This window comes from Schistocerca cancellata, chromosome 10 (genome assembly GCF_023864275.1).
Source record: "Schistocerca cancellata isolate TAMUIC-IGC-003103 chromosome 10, iqSchCanc2.1, whole genome shotgun sequence".
Lineage (NCBI taxonomy): Eukaryota > Metazoa > Arthropoda > Insecta > Orthoptera > Acrididae > Schistocerca > Schistocerca cancellata.
This window is the reverse complement of record NC_064635.1, coordinates 201,971,912-201,986,422: the sequence shown is the minus strand read 5'-3', so window position 1 is coordinate 201,986,422 and position 14,511 is coordinate 201,971,912.

Below are 14,511 nucleotides of genomic sequence, written 5' to 3'. Positions count from 1 at the left end.
TGATTTCTAAATGGGTCCCGCTCCGACACTAGTTATCTACTGAATAAAAAGTAGTGAAATTTGCAGCTTTATTTGGTTTTTCGTTGTACTGATTAATGGAAGGTGCTGACCTACAGTTATTCCAGCAAGCTCGAAATTCGCTTCTTCTGAGTGGCGCTACGATGTTGTTCTAGTGCACGCTGATGGGCATGCAGAATCTTAAGGGGATCACAAGGATTGATGATTGTAGGCTTCTAGGAACCACACACGTAGTGTGACTTTTAGGCAGTTTTCCACAGTCATTTAGGCAAATGCTGGTCTGGTCCCCAATCTCTGCCTTGGATACTGAAACAGTTAAAAAAACAGTAGCGCACACAATAAAGATTACACCTTTGATAGATGGGTCTCACGACTTTTTCTCTTAGAGAGTCTGTATGCAGGATATTTCACAATTCTTATCACAGGTTTCTGGAGATAGGAGAGGTGACTTATTATGTAAAGGTTTGATAAGGAACACATGGTCAGGAATGTGCTGTTTGGGAAGTAAAATGAGTTAGAATGTGCGATAACTTCCAAATCTTCCGCTTCATGATAATAAAAAAAAATTAAAAAAAAGATGAGAAGAGAACTCCATCGTCAGTCTTGTAATTCAATATCATTTCCAGGTTTGTATTGCCAGTAAGTGGCGTATAAGTGCAAGGTAGTCTATGGTAGTCTATGCTATATTTGCTCGACGACATTCACCAAAAATTTCTGCTGGCAAAGCTCATTTGGTTGGTTCACTGTTTTGAGTCTGGGTGACCTCTAACATTTCCTACCAAGTCCTTAACATACAACATGAACAGCAACGTTCTCAACACACTTCTCCGGTATATGCCTGAAGTTACTTTACTTGTGTTGATGAGTGGAGAATATGAGAAGCCTTCATAAGTAAGGGAACACATTTCTTTGATGAAGCAGGTTGGTTTTATTCAGGATTCCAGTACACCGTATTATTCCCCACACTTTTTTCTACATAACCCTATTTTTCAACATAATTTCCGTTCGGTGTGACAACCTTTCGCCACCTTAGTCTGAGGGTCTGTATGTGTGTGAAATCTTATGGGACGTAACTGCTAAGGTCATCAGTCCCTACGCTTGCACGCTTCTTACACTGAATTATCTTAAGGACAAACACACACACCTATGCCCGAGGGAGGACTCGAACCTCTGCCGGGACCAGCCGCACAGTCCATGACTGAAGCGCCTGAGACCGCTCGGCTAATCCCGCGCGGCGAGGGTCTGTACGCCCGGATGATACACTCTGCTGGTCGACATCCCAGACAACGTCTTGCAGGGTGCGAGATACGGGTTGTAGGGTGGATGAGGAAGAACAGTACATTAAAGTTTTTTGATCTCCTCTCGCATGCACAGACTTGTGTGAGGCCTTACGCTGTCACGGAGAGGGAGAAGTTCGTTTGTATTTCTCTGCCGACGAACACGCTGAAATCGATTCTTCAATTTCCTAAGAGTAGCACAATATACTTCAAAGTTGATCGTTGCACTGTTAGTGAGGGCATCAAACAGAATAACTGATTTACAGTCCCAGAAGACCGTCGGTATGACTTTACTGGCTGCGGGTCCGGCTTTCAACTTTTTCTTTAACGGAGAGGGTGTATGCCGCCGTGATGAACCCATGTTGCATCGTCTGTGACGATCAGCCTTATAACGCGCATGCGATTCCGCACATATGGTCCTTCGTTGCTCCTTTTTGGTCTTCTGTTAAATGTACAGGGCTATTACAAATGATTGAAGCGATTTCATAAATTCACTGTAGCTCCATTCATTGACATATGGTCACGACACATTACAGATACGTAGAAAAACTCATAAAGTTTTGTTCGGCTGAAGCCGCACTTCGGGTTTCTGCCGCCAGAGCGCTCGAGAGCGCAGTGAGACAAAATGGCGACAGGAGCCGAGAAAGCGTATGTCGTGCTTGAAATGTACTCACATCAGTCAGTCATAACAGTGCAACGACACTTCAAGACGAAGTTCAACAAAGATCCACCAACTGCTAACTCCATTCGGCGATGGTATGCGCAGTTTAAAGCTTCTGGATGCCTCTGTAAGGGGAAATCCACGGGTCGGCCTGCAGTGAGCGAAGAAACGGTTGAACGCGTGCGGGCAAGTTTCACGCATAGTGATGTGAAAGATTCAGTGTTTAAACCTCCTCTACCAAGAAACGTGCCAGAACTGCGAGCTCGCATCAACAATGCTTTCTAACTCATTGATGGGGACATGCTGCACTGAGTGTGGGAGGAACTTGATTATCGGCTTGATGTCTGCCAAATCACTAAAGGGGCACATATCGGACATTTGTGAATGCCCAAAAAAACTTTTTGAGTTTTTGTATGTGTGTGCAATGCATTGTGAAAATATCTCAAATAATAAAGTTATTGTAGAGCTGTGAAATCGCTTCAATCATTTGTAATAACCCTGTAGATGCCGTGTGGCTAGGGCCTCCCGTCGGGTAGACCGCTCGCCTGGTGCAAGTCTTTCGATTTGACGCCACTTCGGCGACTTGCGCGTCGATGGGGATGAAGTGATGTTGATTAGGACACTGCGCGAGTCACAGCTGTCTGCGGGCGGCCGGCACACGGCACATGGGACGGGTTCGCGCGACAGAGGCATCACACACTTTTGTTCACTGGCAGATCTCCGTAAACATTCCACAAGCGCCATTAAGTATCTGACATGCTCTGGACTTCTGCCAAAAGAAACTCAATGGCAGCTCTCTGCTCGGAACGGGCCTCCGTTACAGCAGGCCGCTGCGGCCGAGCGGCTAAGGTCGCTTCAAAAAAATGGCTCTGAGCACTATGGGACTCAACTGCTGAGGCCATTAGTCCCCTAGAACTTAGAACTAGTTAAACCTAACTAACCTAAGGACATCACAAACATCCATGCCCGAGGCAGGATTCGAACCTGCGACCCCAGACTGAAGCGCCTAGAATCGCTCGGCCACTTCGGCCGGCGATGTGAGAAATGCGCTCCTGTAGGTGTTTGAAACTGCCGCCGTAAACTTGTACCATTGTGACATCACTGACTGACAGCGACATTCGCTTCGACGTCCACCTGTCTCAGTCAGTGCTCTATATAGTGACTATACTGAGCATCTGATCGTACTTTATTCTTGTCCGAGCCATCCTGAAGCAACACAACTCACCTAATAACAGAGTGCACGTACTGCAATTTTACCGGTGTAACGGTTGCCGTAGACTCCACATACCGTCCCTTCTTGGTAGGAACATGCGCTATTTCAGCTAGAGCTACATTACAAACAAACAAGTGTACTGAGATCATATTGTATTTCTGTGTCACAGGGTTCAGTGTTAAATTTTCGGCAATAGTCAACATATCGTTTGATCGGTGTATTAAACAACCAGACGCTGCACAAAACACAATCACATGGTTGACAATAAAGAAAACAGCAAAAAATGGCGGAAACTGATAATGGCGGTTTATTGTGCACATTCCTTTTTTGTGATTCTAAAATCAGTCACTCAAAAAAATGGTTCAAATGGCTCTGAGCACTATGCGACTTAACTTCTGAGGTCATCAGTCGCCTAGAACTTACAACTAATTAAATCTAACTAACCTAAGGACATCACACACATCCATGCCCGAGGCAGGATTCTAATCTGCGACCGTAGCGGTCGCTCGGCTCCAGACCGTAGCGCCTAGAACCGCACGGCCACTCCGGCCGGCAGATTGGAGCACTGATCAGTAAACATCGTGTATTCCTCGGTACACTACCCACTAGGAACAACACTCCCCTTCCATCCGTACTGAAGTCTCCTGTATACTGCTACCTTAGAAGGAGACATGATTACACTAATTACGGCATGTTTAGAGGCATTTATTCAGTAACTATTCCCGCTCTACGCACGCGAGTAACATGTGGAATATCCCTAATGTCTGGTACACTGACACCTAACCTATACGGTGCACTCCAGTATTTCGCTCATTATATAGGCTGATTCGTCTTCACCTACTGATTCGTTTTATGCAAGTCACACATCTGTAACAGGAACGGTATCTAGTCACGCGACAGCTACATAATCGATGTAAGTTCCCTAAGAGCTCTGGACGACTGTTAGGAAACGGTATCATAGTGTAAAACTTGGCCATGAGTTTCTTAGTATTTTTGGGCCAAGATATACCTTGCTTCTGCCATACTTACCTAAGTGTGTCCAGTCTTTCTTTGTGTAATTAGCGGTGTTTATATACAGGTTTTGATATCACTGTTAATTTAGTCCTTTTATAGTACTTAACCTTTCGTAAATGGCTCACAAATGTTGCCTTATGAAGTGTGTTTCAACACCGGAAACAACAAAATTAACGGGAGATATCAAAATTGGAAGCATGGAAGTAACATCTTTCCAGTATATAACCTCTGAACCATTTCCGAAAGATTAGGTACTATAAACGGAACAGCGACATCCAAAACCTGTATGTCTACCATCATTCCTCACCAATAGCTGTTGTCGAGGAATAATGTTGTGAACAGCACTGTAAAGCATGTCCAGAGTTATGGTGAGGCATTGGCGTCGGATGTTGTCTTTCACCATCCCTAGAGATGTCGGTCGATCACGATACACTTGCGACTTCAGGTAACTCCAAAGCCAAGTCTGGGGACCTGGGAGGCCAAGCATGACGAAAGTGGCGGCTGAACACACGATCATCGCCAAACGACGCGCGCAAGAGATCTTTCAGGCGTCTAGCAATATGGGGTGGAGCGCCATCCTACATAAACATCGTACATTGCAGCAAGTGTTTATCAGCCAGGCTGGGGATGATGCGATTCTGTAACATATCGGCGTACCGCTCACCCGTCACGGTAGCAGTTACAAAACCAGAATCACGCATTTCCTCGAAGAAAAAAGGCCCGATAACGGTAGATGTAGTAAACCCAACCCATACCGTGACTTTGTCGTCGTGCAATCGAGTTTCCACGACAGTTCTAGGATTTTCGGTAGCGCAAATTCTGCAGTCGTGGGCGTTGACAGATCGTCGGAGCGTGAAATGAGCTTCGTCGGTCCACAACACGTTACTCAACCAATCGTCATCTTCCACCATCTTTTGAAACGCCCACACCGCAAATGCCCTCCGCTTCGCTAAATCGCCAGGTAACAGTTCATGATGCCGATGGATTTTGTACGGGTAGCATCGGAGGGTACGCCTAAGCGCCAACCAAACAGTAGTGTATGGAATGCCGGTGCGACGTGCGATGCACGAGCGCTGACTTCTCCGTGCATAGACGAACCCGCTATAGTCTCCATTTCTTCCTGAACTGTCTCAGCAGCATTACGCCTTTTGCTCGGTCGGCCACTACGGGGTCTATCGTCTAAACAACCCGTGGCTTCGAACTTCGAAATCATTCTCGCCACAGCTGCATTTGTCGACGGACCTTTACCCGTTCGAATCCCCTTCCTATGGCGATAGGATCGTAACGCTGAACTAGCACATTCCCCATTCTGATAATACAGCTTCACTAAAAGCACCTTTTCAGGTAACGTCAACATGCTGCGACTGCTGGCGCATCTGATTCTCTCATTACAGCTCCTTTTACACACGATTGTCATGCGCAGTCACTGACGTTTTGCTGTCCAGTGCCATCTGTCGGATATTTTGTGGACTTTGTTTCTTTTTTCTAATAAAACCTCATGTCTTTCCAAGCATGTGAGTCAATTTTTACCTCTTTATCTACATTATTCCGTGGTTTGTTAAGTTTTCAAATTTATACTGACTTTTTGATCAACCGGTATATCAGCCGCGCTTCTGTAACCGCTCGGTCTGGGCGCCTTGCCGCGGTTCGCGCGGCTGCCCCAATCGGAGGTTCGAGTCCTCCCTGGGGCATGGGTGTGTGTGTGTGTGTTGTCCTTAGCGTGAGTTAAAGTTAGATTAAGCAGTGTGTAAGCCTGGGGACCGAAGACCTCAGTAGTTTGGTCCCATATGAACTTACTACAAATTTCCAAGGTATATCCTGGTCCAAAAATACCGTGTAACTCAGGGCTAAACCTCAATTGTATTTTTTACAGTATGATTCCGTTTGTTAACAATCGCCCAAAACTCTGAGAGGGAAATTGAATCTATTAGGTGGTTGTCGCCTATCTGGATACTGTTTCTGACGCAGCGTAGTGCAGGTAGCGTAAAACGGATCGGTAGGGCGGCTGACTCATACTACAGGACTCTGGCAAAGTGCGTGAGACGAAGGTCTCCCAGCAAGCAATCGGATGGGACTCTGAGTTACTTCAGAGAACAGTGGTCGACTGGAGGGACGTGGAGCAGGAAGGTAGTCCCGGCGGCAGGCGGGGGGCGTGTGACGTCAGCCGGCTCAACAGGTGCTGGGCCGGTGTGCCAACTTCCAAGGCCCCGGTCACAGCCGGCCCTGCGCCCTTCTCCGAGGGGCAAAGTCTCGTGCTGTACCGGCTAATTCACCACCACTTCTCTCATCATCCTCTTCTCGCCCTGCAGAGGACTACACGGGAAGCAGCTCGCACTGCCAGTTCATTTCATAAATATAAATAACTGTATCCACAAACCACCTAACGAATTATCACGCGGGGTACTCCTTGCACCCCACTATCATCTCCCACTTTGCGAAAGGAGCGTCGAAAGGTGACTGTTGCTATGCCTTTATATTAGCCGGTACGAAGAGACCACACGCCAATGGGATTTTTTTTTAAATTTTATTTTCTATATGTACGGTACATGAAGTTCGGAACTCAAATACCGATCTGCCAATGCAGTTCGATGGAACTATAAAAAATTATCGAGAAAATTAACGGTGAAGTTCTCCGAGTGTCTTGAGTACTATAAAGCTAGGTCCATATTTCAGCAGACAGCGTGGCTCCCTGGTAGCATGCTTGCCTGCGAATTGGGGAATGAGTTCGATTCTTGCCCAGAGCAAATATTTAAATGAAGTTGAATTTTGGACGAGCATATCCGTGAAACGTTTGATAAATAAATATGAAGAAAAATTCAGTAGCGCTCGAGACGATAATCACTGGTTCGAGTTTCGTTTTGCCATTATTTTTTTCGTTTTTTATCCTTTCATGTCGAATAGCTACTTCATTTAAATATGAAATTCATCAAATATGAGCTAATCAACACATACGGAACTGTAATTTTTTATGAATAATGCACGTTTTCTTTTTCTCATTACATTGGCACACAAAATCCAGTTTTCGTCGTAAATATCCTCTTCAGTCACAAGCAAAATTCTTCTATTATTTCAATCATCTCTTTTGATAAGGTGTGGCGTATGGATGTCATAAATTAGCACTGTAATGGTAGTTTTTGTTTCTGCTCCTCCGGATAGAGATTTTTCATGTCTGGATACTGGGACTGAAGAGATTATTAATTCTTAGTTACTGATATTGTTAATAAAGATTGTTTAAATTGAAAAAAAAATACAAATAACTTTTCCCATCTTTATGGATTTTAAACTAAGTGGAAATGCAGCTTTCTTTGAAAATTTACCACTCTCTGGAATCGAACCTGGGCCGCTCACAATGCAGGCAAGCATTCCTGCACAGAGCCGCACCAGACACTGAAAAAAGCCGTTGCTTTGGGATATTAAAAACGCTGGGAGAACTTCAAAGTCGATTTACTCGAGAATTTTTGAGAGTTGTATCGAACAATTTTAATTGACTGATATCTGAATTCTAAATTGCACATGATAATACGGTTGCCGTGTGGGATCCTTCTTAGATTCTCTAATTTCTTCGTCGCAGTCATTTTGCGAGCCGCATGTAGGACTCGATCATAAGAATTGTAGACCTGAAAAAAGTGACCGACAGTGTAAACTCATGCCGCATGTTCTATAGGGAAAGACGGGTAATATACTCGTACAATACGTACAAGAACCAAGAGGGGATAATGAGAATGGAAGTCCAAGAATAAAGTGTTCGGATAAAAACGGGTGCAAGACAGGGATGCAGTCTTTCGTCCCTACTGTTTAATGTTTACATCCAAAAAGCCATGAAGGAAATAAAAGAAAGGTTCAGGAGAGGCGTTAAAATTCTGAGTGAAGAGAGATAAATGATATGCCTCGTATGGCTCAGCGTAAATTGGAAAAAGATAAAAATAATGAGAAATAGCATAAAAGAGAAAAGCGTGAAACTTAACATCAAAATTGGTACTTTTTTTAAAGAAAGCTGCATTTCCACTAAGTTTAAAATACATAAAGATGAGAAAAGTTATTTGTATTTTTTTTTTACTGCTGACGTTATTCCCAACACACAATGCGAGTACTGTAAAGATATACCACAGTACCGGACATACTCTCACACGCGGAGGGCTGGGAACACGCAAGACAGACACATCGTCGAATATGATCATTAAGGTCATCCAGGCCTCATGGTGTGGAGAGGCCAGTAATCTGCACGCCGTGAATTACGCTACGTCAAGACATACACATAGTTTTTGACTTAATACTTGACTTAGTGAGTTAAATTTATAATTTAATGAACAGATCGTGACAGCATTTTAAATTTTAAATTTCGGTCAGTAACACGTTTGCTGCCATGCAGTGGGCCTGGTTCAACTGCCGGTCGGGTTTGCGATTTTTTCCGATCGTGGAGCGTGTGTTGTGTTGTCCTGACCATCACAGATGCGCGGGTTGCCCAGCGTGGTTCCACTTGAAATAAGACTTGACTTGAAACTCGCCGGCCGAACTTCCGCCATGGCGCCTCCCGCCCATTTGTGGCACACGATCATTTTTTTATTCACCGGAAAATGTTATTATGACTGTTAGGGGAAGCTTACGAGGGACTTCTGCAACCGATGTTTTGTATAGCTTGGCAGGGATGGGGGAAGAAGGCTTTTAAATATTCGTGGCGGCAGTGTGCAGGGGGTCGAGCGGTCAGGATTTGATAGTGGGCATCCAGGGCTGCCGTTAAATGACAAAACAGGAAATTAAGTACAATGAACAGGATATATTTCAATATACGGAGTACAAATGACGCGCCTAGGGTCGGTAGTTAGCAGGTTTTAGACCAGTCTAGGAGGTCGAATAATTAATTAAAATGGGCAACAGAAGGGGAAGTGGTTCATGTCAACTTACGTTGGTGGCCGTCCAGAAAGACGTCTGTTCTGCTCGAGGTCTGGATTACAGGAGAGCGAAGCAAGTGTGATCTGCTCCGCAGGACGCTCCGGCGTCCACACACGTGATCGGTATCCCGCGCCGCTATTGGCTAAAATCAATGGCGTGAATTCGCCAGCAGTTGCAGCAGAGGGTTCAGGGCGTCTCCTGTCAGCAGCTTTAACTGGACAGAATCGCCTCCGTTTTGAAAGGCAAGCGACTTGTGTCAAGTAGACACGGCGTGAATTACTCTGGGAGCAAACTTCTAAAGATTCCACTGGGCCTTTGAAATAAATTTCTTAAACCAATTCCCTAAAATACTTCTTGACTGGCTGCCATCCTGTACACGAGACGGCACTCTTTCCCCCATGTGCGCCTTTTCGTGGGTGCATTAGGCCCTGACTTCATTTTAATGGATGAAAACGCCCAGTAGTTTCGAACAGCGCAGATGGAGGCGTTCTTGGAACCAGTTGATATTTGGCGAATGGATTGGCCTGCCCGTTCCCTCGACTTAAACCTGATCGAGCACGTTGGGATGCATTGAGGAGACGTGTTTCATTCAGCACATCCAGCAGCTGGCAACCTCGCTGGTGCGGAAATGGAACGCCCCACCATTAAGAGCTCCCGACCACCCTTGCAGCCAGTATGGGAGCACATTGCAGAGTATGCACTGCCCTCCGCGGTGATCACACACACTACAGTAGACTCTCGATAGTTCGAGGTGAACGGGACCGGAACCACCTCGAACTATCGGAAACTCGGACTATCGAAATTTAAATGGGAAAAAGAAATATTATGATATTGTAAGTAATACAGGTCAAAATATTAACTTTATTAAAATAAAAGTATTTACACATGCATTTGCATTGGCAGAATAACAATAATTATTTATGTATACAAGTAATGGTGAAGTGTCTTTTGTTTGGCGAAGCTGGAACGTTTCCTCGCGGCAATGTCACACCACCGTGTCAGGAGCAGTAGGTCAGTTGGTGTCGCCTCAGGCTGTTGTTCCACGTGGCATATGGCGGCCTCGAGAGGAACGTAGCCATCGGTGTCACGCGTCATCGGTGCAGCCTCTGCCTCGTCACTCTCACACTGCGATGGAATGTCAACCATGTCAAGAGTCTGTCACTTTCAACTGTTCGTCCGAATTTAACCACTCGCCTACTTCCACCTCTTCTGCCTCTTCACACGCTGGCAATCTTCTGATTAAATTACACAATCAGAATGACATTTTCACTCTGCAGCGGAGTGTGCGCTGATATGAAACTTCCTGGCAGATTAAAACTGTGTGCCGGACCGACACTCGAACTCGGGCAAGTGCTCTACCAACTGAGCTACCCAAGCACGACTCACAGCTTTACTTCCGCCAGTACCTCGTCTCCTACCTTCCAAACTTTACAGAAGCTCTCCTGTGAACCGTGCAGAACTAGCACTCCTGAAAGAAAGGATATTGCGGAGACGTGGCTTAGCCACAGCCTGGGGGATGTTTCCAGAATGAGATTTTCACTCTGCAGCGGAGTGTGCGCTGATATGAAACTTCCTGGCAGGAACTGAAGATTTAGCAGATGAGAACGATCAACCATTGTGTAATCTGAAACTTCCTGGCAGATTGAAACTGTGTGCCGGACCGAGACTCGAACTCGGGACCTTTGCCTTTCGCGGGCAAGTGCTCTACCAACTGAGCTACCAAAGCACGACTCACGCCCCGTCCTCACAGCTTTACTCCCGCCAGAGATTTTCACTCTGTAAAGTTTGGAAGGTAGGAGACGAGGTACTGGCGGAAGTAAAGCTGTGCGGACGGGGCGTGAATCGTGCTTGGGTAGCTCAGTTGGTAGAGCACTTGCCCGCGAAAGGCAAAGGTCCCGAGTTCGAGTCTCGGTCCGGCACACAGTTTCAATCTGCCAGGAAGTTTCAGATTACACAATGGTTGATCGTTCTCATCTGCTAAAACTTCAGTTCCTGTGTTTAGCATACTTTCCTGTAGAATTTTCCTCCATGACTTAGAAATGGTGTCTGACTTTATTTCGCTCCAAGATTCGCTAATCCAATACACGACGTCTTTCAAAGTCACTTTCTTCCAAGCTCCTACAATGCTTTCGTTGTCTTCGGAATGCAGGAAGATACTTTTTTTCAGACATTCCACAACGCCATGATCCGTGGGCTGAATGAGACAGGTAACGTTTGGTGGGAAAAACGAGGCGCGGATACCGTCGCACTGCAGTTCTCCTGCACTTGAATGTGAGGACGCATTATCCATGAGCAAAATAGCTTTCCATGGCAGTCCCCTTTCTTTTAAAAAAAGAATCTTGCAGTCAGGTACAAATGAGTTAAAAAACCAGTTTTTGAAGATTTCCTGATTCATCCAGGCATTATTCTGATGTTTGTAGACAACCGGAAGAGCTGAGATGGATACATTCTTGAGTACTCTTGGCTTGACAGACTTCCCAATCACAACTAGTTTTAGTTTGTGGTTTCCAGTTGCATTTCAAGCTGCCATAACTGTGAGCCGCTCTTTGCTTTGCCCAGGAGCACTTTTTTCTTGACAAGAAGCAAGTGTTCTCGCTGGTAACATTGTAAAATTTAGCCCCGTTTCGTCACAGTTATATATTTGTTCATTAGACAAATTTTCGTCAGTTATTTTTTTAAGCTCGACGATAAATTTTGAAACGGCCTGAGCGTCACCAGATAGTTTTTCTCCACATACGTCTAGTTAACGCACTCCATACCTCTTCTTCCACTTGTCGAGCAAGCCCATACTAGCCGCGAAACTGTCATCTCCTTCCTGCAGCCGGTTTCTGAAAAACAAAGCTTTTTCTTGCAAGATTGGGCCAGAAATCGGAGCACTCTTCTGTCTCTGTTGTGTAAACCACATGAACAATGCCTCACTTGTTTTTTCCAAGTCTGACTTCTTAATACTTCTTCGACTGAGAGATTCGTGTGAGCATTTCTGTGAAGAAAACTGTTCCAATTTTAGTCGGTTTCTTCGCCAGTCACCAACAGTAACTTCATCGACACCATATTAGAAAGCAAGTTTTTTTTATTGTTTCTCCATTATCAAGTCGTCTTAGTGCTTCTAATTTTAGAAGCAAAGGCACAAATTTCCTCTTTATTGTTACAGCGCTCATCTTTATAAGGTGTACAACAGAACACACAGTCAACAAACAAAACGACACACAACACTGTACAGTACAGGTACTGGGAACTACAGCAGCGTATGAACTCCCCAGTTTTGATCGGTAGCAGCCGGCAGCAGTCGGGGTATTTCGTGCCACACTGACAACAGATGTTCCTGCAACAGGGCAGCGAGCTAACCGTCGGTGTTGATTGCATTGTTGTCTGCTTTGTCACTGAGCTGTACTCTCCCTATCTATCTTTTGCAATGATGTTTTCATTATTTATCATGTCAGTAAAAAAAAAAGAAACTAGATCGTCGCAACCTTTTTTTTTTTTTTTTTTTTTAAATAAAGATACTCGGATTATTGGAAACTCGAACTATCGAGACTCTACTGTATTAAGAAATATGTCCTGCCTTTTATAATGCGCAGGGAGTTTTCGTAAATCACTTTGACTTAAGTGCAGTTACTGTCTTTGAAAGGCAGTGTAATTTCAGCGTCTCTTGGCGTATTTCTTTCAGTTTCCTTCTGTTCCATACCGTAGCATTTGTCTCTATGTTTGGACCAAGTTTCGGTGAGTTACATTGCTTGGATGCGAGACTTCATGCGAACGTTGCTTTCGTCTTTAAGACGTGAACACCAGTGTATTCGTATTGCAAAGAGTAACGGCCCCGCGAACACTTCCTTGGTATATTCCTGGAACTAGCTTTGGATACTCAGATCTTGTTTCGTTGGGAAAGGCTTTTGAGTCTTGTCTGCGAGGAAGCCTCGAGTTTGATTCGATACTCGCTAAGGTCACTGATTGACAGTTCCGAACTGTATCGAGTTTCTTGCTGAAGTCAAACAGCACGGCACCAACGTGGACGCCGATGTCAAAAAGGTGCTCTAGTTATCAAGGACGAAAATACCGAGCCGCGTTTCGCGATATCTCTACTTTACGGTATCTGTGTTGATTTTTATGGATGAAATTTTTCGTTCTCCAGGACTCTCATAATATACGAGAGTAAAACATGTTCCACATTTCTACAACGCATTGACATAGCAATATAGGCCCGTAATTAGTTGCATGTGTGTCACATTATCCCTTGAAAATGATAATGACCTGCGTTGGACCAGCCACCTAAGATTACCGTGTAAAGCAGTCTTAAAGAACATGGTTGTACGCCTTGTGGGACTGTTGAGTTTAGAATTTTTGTATACATTTGCGTCTGCTCTGTACTTACCTGGTCCTTCTCCCTGGCAGATTTCTTTTCCCTGGGAGGGCGGCACGCGTAAATCCTGGTGTAATCTTCAGTGACGCTCTCCAACCTCGGCAACGTGTGACCTTTGGAGAAGAACCAGTTTAATTCTGGACCTCGATCAAGAACCTGTCCTGGACTGAATATGGACAACCTCTAAACGGTGACGACGTGAAAATTCGACTCGTGGAGGGGCTGTGAAGAACACTCCCACCTTTACTGTATTATTCGCTTTGGAAGACATTCAGTTCACTGCTGGACCTAGTGGTTTTTCTTCTGACGGACATTCTGAATCTGAAGGTAATTGAATTAATTGTGATTATGTGCTGAGGATTCTGCTAATGTCAGTATTCGGTGGTCAGTACGTAAAATATCAACAACCTTGGCAATGTCTGATTTTTGGAGAGAAACCTAATTAATTCTGTGCTTCGAACAAGAGCTGTTCTCAATTGACTATGGACAACTGCTGAGTGTTAGTTATGTGAAAATCCAACAGAGCTCGTGGAGAATCTGTGAAGACGACTTCCAGCTCGCTTTTGGACGTTATCGTGAGGGCTTACGGCCTATGAATGGAGTGGATTTCGTCGTCTTTGCTAGTACAAGCGTGTTGCTGGGGCGTGTGAGGTGAAAGCACATTGCTGCGAGGTGCGATCGACGTGCAGTCTCGTCGTCGGCTGCAAATACATGGCGAGGCTCGGCACGCAACGCGGCGATAAACACAGGGTGTGAGGTGGCGGGTGCTCGGCTCGTATCGGAATTCCAAAGCTGCTCGACGCACGGTACAGGCATTTTCGCGCCGCCGTCAGCTTATGTGAGAACTCGCCGTTCTGGATGCGAGCCCATGGGCCTACTTCCCTGCACGAAAGCTGGAAAGGATGAACGAGGAAACAGGTGGACGTCCCACGGTATCGCCATTTTTATACAGAACATTTTCAAGACTGAGACCATTATATAGTCTGCAGTGAAGTGCAAGATCTGCCAGACATTACCTTTTATGTTTATCCCTAGAAATGTCATGCATATGATGAAGTGAAACTTAAGGGAAACAAGTTTC